At 54.2% G+C, this 7,616-nt stretch overlaps 1 pseudogene across 1 annotated transcript in view; it reads right to left on the bottom strand.

Annotated features, from left to right (window-relative positions):
- Positions 1-1,243: 1,243 nt before the first annotated feature.
- The window catches only part of LOC105508711, a 49,584-nt pseudogene continuing 43,211 nt past the window's right edge, over positions 1,244-7,616 (bottom strand). Inside the window, exon 2 of the transcript XR_001001319.1 lies at positions 1,244-6,882. The product of XR_001001319.1 is annotated as a myotubularin-related protein 5 pseudogene (transcript). The remainder of the gene's footprint in view (positions 6,883-7,616) is intronic.

Here is a 7,616-nt window from a genome sequence, read left to right as displayed (position 1 = left end):
TTTTGCTGTTTCTTTCTTTCTTTGGTATATTTTTAGGTTGCCAGGAATCGATTTCCTCTTCTATGCTTTATAAGTTTCTATTCATAAGCCTGGCAATTTATTAAACTTCATTTTATTCATATAAAGTAGTCACTGCTAACAGTGACTCAATAAAGCCATTTTCTTCCCATACACCTGGACTTCTAGCCAGAGAACGAGATGCGGTGTGCACAAGTACCAATCAATGAAATGAAAAACATTTTATGAAAAACAAAATTTAGTCTTGAAAATCTGAACATTTCTTTTACAAGTCACTGATTGAAGGGATTTTTGCAATCAAAATGAATCCAGGCAAACCCATGCTACTGGATTTTGATTAATTAAGCCAAAATCTGCACATCTGTGTAATGCCTAGCTCGTAAGTGAGATGGGTTTAATCAGTGAGGAAAATGTGGTTTGGGGAAGAGGCTGCAGGTGGAGTTTGCTAACTAGCACATTTTATTTATTTTTCCCTTAGTGGGTTTCTACTCTTTAGTAAGGTTATTATAATCCTTGGTTTTCTGGTTTCCTGCCCACTATTCATCACTCCCACTAAAGATCTCCCACATGCCCTGCATAACAATAATCAATTAAAATGCAGTAGTCAACCTGGTTGACTGAAGCTTTGCTTCATAGAACAGAGATGAAGCTAGAAGCCACATTTTGTGCATTATGTCTATTCCTAGTATCGTAAAGAACCATGGTGAACCAGCCAAGACAGCCATGTATACAAATAAACAAAATTACTACAAATAAAGAAAAATAGAGTGTCAGTGGAAGGATAAGCAACTGCCTGTGGCTCTGTGATTGAGGCCTTACATACCCAAAAGAGCATTTAGCATTGAACTCTTCCAGTAGCCCTAAAATCCAATGTTATGACTTATTATATAAATAATAAATGACTTGAACTTTTAGCCATGGTGGTATTAAGAGATTAGCAAATCCTCTCAGGTTAAAAAAAAATAACATATAAAGTTGGACAAAATTGTCGAAAATTGATGAAAGGTGATAAATTGAGATATTTATTCTTATTTTATTTTATTTTATTTTATTTTATTTTGCGGTAGTTCTCTCTTTATATAGACTCTGGTTCTAGAAACAACTCGCCTGCAGCTGGCTGGCTGGACTATTTACAGGCCCATTGCAGGCTGTACCTTGGCCACCTCCCTGCACCGTGCTCAGCTGTGAAGCCAAAATAAGTTAGGGCCAGGCGGGGCGGGGCGGGGCGGGGCAGGGACGGGGGCTGTACACTCGAGTGCTGGGGGCTCGGAGCCTTAATACTGCTGAGGGCCGGACCGGGGCTGTAAACATGGCCAGGGCGGCCCTGCCCACCCCTAGTGGTCGGTAACGACTGGAAGCAGAGCAACCAGGCAAGTCCGGGAGGCTCAGGCCTCGGACAGGCAGCTCTGGATCCGGTCCACCCACTGCTGGACCGAGGGCACGTCCTGAGCACAAAAGTTGTAAACGAGACCCGTTGTCTTCACGTCAAAGAAGGCCTTCTCATCCACGCTCTTAGGGGCGCCCATGGTGGGCGTGCCAGGTGCCACCGCCTCCACCTCCGCCAGGTCGATGACACCCTTGCACTCAGTGTCCACACGGTGGCCAAAGTAGCGCAGCTGGTGCTTGGTCTTGTCCAACATGAACCAGCGGGCCTTCCAGGGCTTCATGAAGGCCTCCTTCTTGTACAGAGTGCCCTCATAGGACCTGTTCTCACTCTCAGCTGTCTGGAACTGGCTGTACAGGGTGCTGGTGCTGCGGTGGGCAGCCTGGCGGGAGCCAGATGCAGTCGAGCCACTTCTCTGGTCGCTCTCAAGCGAGCGGGTGGAGCCCAGGGGTTCCTCCTGCTGGTACATAACCAGCGAGCAGCGGTGGTGGGGTGCAGGGGACACTAGGAGGGAGCTAGGGGTGCCACGTCCATCTGGCCGGGCTTCGAGGCGCTGTGCAGCCTCATCCGATCCCAGGTGTCCTTCCTGCGCTCAGCGGGTCAGCACCGCTCTGTCTCCAGCCTCTGCAGCTCCTCCAACAGGCGTGAGGTGGCCTCAGGCTGGGTTCGTGGGCAGCTGTGGTAGCAGGCCACACTATACTGCACCTGCTCTGGGGAGTGCCTCCCTCAGACCATTCTTCCTTTGGGGCTCAGGGGGCCCCTGGGCCAGTTTCTGGTCATAGGGAGGGCCCTCGGCCAGCATCTCCTCAGTGTAGAAGTCCTACACCTTCAGATTGGACACGTTGCTGTAGGTCCGCAGGACTTCTGTGTCCTTGGGTGCATGCATGTAATTGTGGAACATGGGTGTCCTCTTGCTCATCCGGTCCACACACAGACCTGCAAGGCAGCTGGCCCCTGCGCTGCCCCTTCTCTTACAGCAGCCCCAGCTCAATGTGCTCATTGTCAGAGTCCAGCAGGAAGGTCCGGAAACAGCGGGACACATGATATGGTAGCCAAGGAACTTGAGGTAGAACTGGCTGAACTCAAACTCCATGGGGAACTGCGGGTGGACCTGGTATAGGCAGTCCAGGAACTGCAGGAAGATGGTGTGAAGCTGCTGCTCTGTCCAGTCAGAATGTGGGCTCCCCAGTGGCTGAAGTGATGACTGAAGGACAGCCACTCCTTCTCCACCAGCAGGCAGAACCCCTCCAGCATGCGGTAGAAGGGGTCTGACAGCAGCTGCACTAAGGATACCACCTGGGTGGTGATGGCCCAGCCATCCTCCAGGCCCATCAGCACGGAGGAGCTTGAGTACAGGAGCTCCCCACCAGCACTAACACCTGCAGCAGCTTGTTGTGATCTGTATCAGCCACTCCTGTCCTCCAGCAAGGGCAGGAAGGAGGCTAGGCTGGGCTCAGCAGCAGAGCAGCCTGGGACACATGCCTTCAGCAGCTTCTTGAAGCTAGCCTTCACCTGCCGCTCCTGGAATACCTCAATGGGCACCAGCTCCCACTGCTGCAGGGGATCTGGCCTCACACTCTTGAGCTGGACTTTGTCCCCAAGGATGTAGAGGGCTGCTCGCTGTGGCCACAGGACGTCCTGGTTGGGCGGGGGCACCCGTTGGCCTGGGGTGGGGCCAGCACGTCTCTGCCAGCTAGCCAGGTGCCCACATTGGCACCAAGCCCACTGCTGCGCCCACTAGTCCCGACACTGCCCCCACTTACCTCGGGGTGCAGTCAGTCAACCTCCAGGCTGAGGCCGCCATGGGGTTGGACAGTGTGGTGACCCTGGCTCTGGGGCTGTGAATGTGACTGCCCATGTAGGCTGAGGAGAAGCCGCTAAGTGTGTTGCGTCCTGATGCACTGGAGTAGCAGGGCATGGAGCCTGCAGGTACTTCTCCTGCTCCACGCTACTCGAGTCCGCCTGGAACTGGCCTGGAGAAGGTGCGTTCTGGGCCTTAAAGAGGCCGACGACACCTATGCCATGCAGGCCCCCAGAACGCAGCAGTACTGCCTTGGACCGTCCGCTGCGCCAGCAGACCACGGGGAAGCGGTTCTGGCGGTAGCAGTGGGACATGCACTGCAGGGTGTTGTCCTGGACACTCTGGAGCACGATCAGCAGCCCCGGGTAGCTGCAGTAGATGGCATACATGCAGTTGACAGGAGAAATGCAGAAGGATTCAGACTTGACCCAGCTCAGGCGGCTGCTCAGGGTGCCCAGGCCGAGGCACTGGTAATCGCGGCAGCAAGTCCTTTCCACCAGGAAGTTGCTCATGGTCATGCGGTCTGAGGGCTTCGGGGCTGAGGACGGGGTCAGCATGCTGGGTTCCAGCTCCTCAGACACTGAGATCTCATCCTCCTGGTCCTCAGGGGGCTGGCCCCAGTGCTCCTAGCTGGGGGGGTTGTACTTCTTGCGAGTGACATGCTGCCACCCAATAGTCTTCCTGGCGTTCTTAACCAGGTTCCTGGACAGGGTTCTGAGGGAAAGACCCTTGTTCTTGGTGACACGGGGTGGCCTGCCCAGTGTGTAGGCAGAACCCAGGGTGAAGGAGAAGGTGGCCCTGACATCCAGCGTGTACCGCAGCTTATTCAGCTGCTTGCAGAAGGGCTCGACACTGTCAGACCCCACCTCGTCATCAAAGGCCATTTTCAGCAGCTGGAATGTGCAGGAGCGCAGCTGCAGCCCGTCCTGCAAGAGCTGGCCCACAGGGTTCTGGATGCTGATACACTTCTCCTTGGTCAGTGCGGCCACCGGGAAGGAGCAGAACACCACCTGCTCCCCCACCAGGGGGCCTGTGAGCATCCCCGTGAAGATAACCTGGTACGTGATGAGGAAGATGGTGCCCTCAGCTGGGAGCAGTGCTGGCCCCCCCTGCACTGCCCCCCGCACCCTCCTCATGCCCATCCGGTAGCAGGCCATCCAGCACACACTCTTCACCAGGCAGCAGGTGCGGCCTCAGTAGCTTGGGTTTCTGGGTGGGCATCAGCCTCTAGTTCTCCTGCTGCACAGCCTCCAGGGTGTTGATGTGCATCTGGATGATGTCTGGCACCATGACATGCAGCCCCTTGAGGTGGTCACTGGTGACCCCACTCTCTGTGCAAACCTCGTCCACAAAGCAGTTGATGAAGCAGACCACAGCCCCAGCTACATTGCAGGTCTCTGTGTCCTCAAAGCCGCTCCCCGTGTCATAGCTCTTAGCCACACTGCCAGCCATGCTGTTGGGGACCAGGCTGTTGCTGGCGCTCTCTACGTCACCCAGCCCAGGAGCTCCTGAAGCAGGAGGCTCTTGCCGCTGTCCAGGGGCAGCAGGAGGTAGCTCATGCGGTTGGCATAGTGGATGGCCTGGCTGAACACCGTGCTCTCCTCTTTCTGCATCAGTTCCTGCTGCTTCTCACCGCTCAAGGATGGCCACAGGCACCACTGCTCAGAAGCCACGTCTAGGGCAGAGTGCTTGCTCATCCTCCTGGGAAAGTGCCTCCCCAACCTCCTGGGCAGGGGCCTGGTCCTTGGTTGGCTCCAGGTAGAGGGCCCAGATGTGAGTCTGCGTGTCCCAGTAGAACATGGCCTCCCAGAATTCTGGCATGCTCCACACCACGTGCTCCTGCACACAGCTGTAAGAGAACCGCCTCACCCCTCCGGCTCAGCTTCCAGGAAGGCTGTGACCAGAGGCAGCAGAGCGGCCAAGATGTCATGCTTGTCCAGAGAAGTGCAGTCCTACAGGCAGCAGTTCATCATATGGATGACAAAGTCAAACTGCTGGTTATCCAGGACCGCCCAGTTCTGCTGCACATGCAGGTGCAGCTCCTGGGCAAGGCAGCGGCGGGCAGCTTGCCTCTTCAGGGCCGTCAGCACGGCTGCGAGCAGCTTCTTGGCCTCAAGCATCTTCCCCTCAAACACATGGGAGATGCAATTGCTCACAACCTCCAGCCGGCCAGCGCTGTTGACCTGCAGCCCACTGCATCGCTCCAGTATGGCAGTCATGCGGGGCCCTGAGGGCCCTGTGGTCCTCCTTTCAGCCTTCATGGCTAGGTGTGCCCCTTGTATCTTGGCAGTAGCCTGGTCCACGATCCGCTACATGGTGCCCTCATCCAGCCAGGGGAAGGGCTGGGGCGCCCATTGCAGATGGCTGCTCTCGCCCCGCCTCTGTACCTTGTGCATCGCCAAGTCTGGGTACAGGTTCTCATTCTTGTAGAGCTGCTCTGCCAGTTCCTGGATGTGACGCAGGACACACTGGGGGTGGTTCTCATCCGCCCGCCTGCACGCCACCTCGTGGGCCACCAGCTCATCAAACAGTTCCGTGGGGTGGTACGGGACCCCACGCTCCAACACGAAGAGAGCAAAGGCCATGCCCTCCAGCACCTTCATCAGGAAATCGTCCTCCACCAGCCCACACTGGCCCAGGAAGGCTGCCTTATGGAAGTGGATGACAGGCTCCGGGTGAATGCGCATGACGTGCAGGCACCAGAGATAGCTCTGCAGCAGCCAATCGAAGAGCCACAGGAAGATGGCATGCAGCTCTTTGTCCTGCATGGGAGGACTTCAGGGAGGAGGGGGACGTTGTGGGTGGAGGGAAGGCAAGGTCAACCAACTCCAGCTCCAGGTCCAGGACCATGCTCAGAACACTGTGCGTCTGACTCTGCGGTGGCTCTAGCAAGGGTGGAATGTGCACACACTCAGGGATGGTCACCATCCCTCCATCCAGATCAGCAACAATCACATATAGCAGCTCCTGGGTCTCTGCCTAGAGAGCCGCATTGACCCCGATGATGAAGGGCATGGGTGTGCCGAGGACCTCCAGCAGCTGGGCTGGCAGGATGGGCACATAGGTGAAGCTGTATCTGAGAGGAAACAGCAATGCTAGGAGGTCCCTGCTGGCATCAGCAAGCTGCTGGTAGCTAGGGGACAGGAAGAGAACCTTGTGCTCTGTGAGGGTGACACAGAACAAAGACAGCACATTGGTGATGTCCAGCTGGCAGAAGAGCAGAGCCACGCTGCAGCTGCTGATGGGCAGCGAGTCGGCCAGTGAAGTCTGGATGACCTGCTGATCACCAGCCCCAAAAGAGATCGTCCTCTGTGAGCCCCCAGCCAGGGGCACGGTGTACATCAGCAGGTTCCTAATTACATTCCCTGGGAATACCTTCAGGCCCGCCATGTGGATGGCATAGATGAGGCCGAGGCCATTCCTGAACAATTCTGTGTGGTCAAGTTGCTACACCAGTGCCAGCGTCTTTGGGGCAAACATCTGGGCATATGGGGCAGGCTCTGTGGGCGACAGGTGCGTCTGGCCTCCCTCATTCTCCTCGTCCTCCCTCTCTGTGGCACCCGCGCATGTATTGTTTCCTTCTGTGAAGGCTCCACTGGCTCCCAGAAGGTCAAGCAGCGCAGTAGTGGCGCTCGGAGTTGATGTCAGTGAGGACAGCAACAAAGGTTGGTGTATTCCTCTTCGGAAAAATTAATCCGAATTCAGAGTTGCCATACTTTATTATCTAAAATTTCCCTTTTTGGGCAAAACAATTACTAAGCATGCAAATAACTAGGAAAATATGATCCATACTCAGGAAAAAAGGTAATCAATAGAAATTGACTCAGAGTAGCAGCCGGGCACAGCGGCTCAGGCCTGTAATCCTAGCACTTTGGGAGGCCAAGGCGGGTGGATCACCTGAGGTGAGGATTTCGAGACCAGCCTGACCAATATGGAGAAACCCTGTCTCTACTAAAAATACAAAATTAGCCTGGCGTGGTGGCTTGCACCTGTCATCCCAGCTACTCGAGAGGCTGAGGCAGGAGAATAACTTGAATCTGGGAGGCAGAGGTTACGGTAAACTGAGATTGCACCATTGCACTCCAGCCTGGGCAATGAGAGTGAAACTCTGTCTCAAAAAGAAAAAAAAGAAAAAAAAAGAAAGAAAGGAAAGAAAGAAAGAAAAAGAAAAAAAGAAATTGACTCAGAGTAGATCTAGATGATGTATTTGGCAAACAAATAATTAACAAAACGCATGATGTCTATGATTCAATAAATAATCTTTACAGAGAAATAGAACCCAAATATTGGAAGTGAAAAAGAACCAAATAGAAATTCCAGAGTTGAAAACTATTTTCAATATGAAGATTTTGCTTGTTGTATCAACAGCAAATTTGAGATTAGGGATGAAAGAAGCAGTAAACTGAAATATAG

This window comes from Colobus angolensis, unplaced genomic scaffold (genome assembly GCF_000951035.1).
Source record: "Colobus angolensis palliatus isolate OR3802 unplaced genomic scaffold, Cang.pa_1.0 Scaffold166, whole genome shotgun sequence".
NCBI lineage: Eukaryota > Metazoa > Chordata > Mammalia > Primates > Cercopithecidae > Colobus > Colobus angolensis.
Note: the sequence above shows the minus strand (reverse complement) of the source record. Positions and strands in the feature narration are given on the sequence as shown.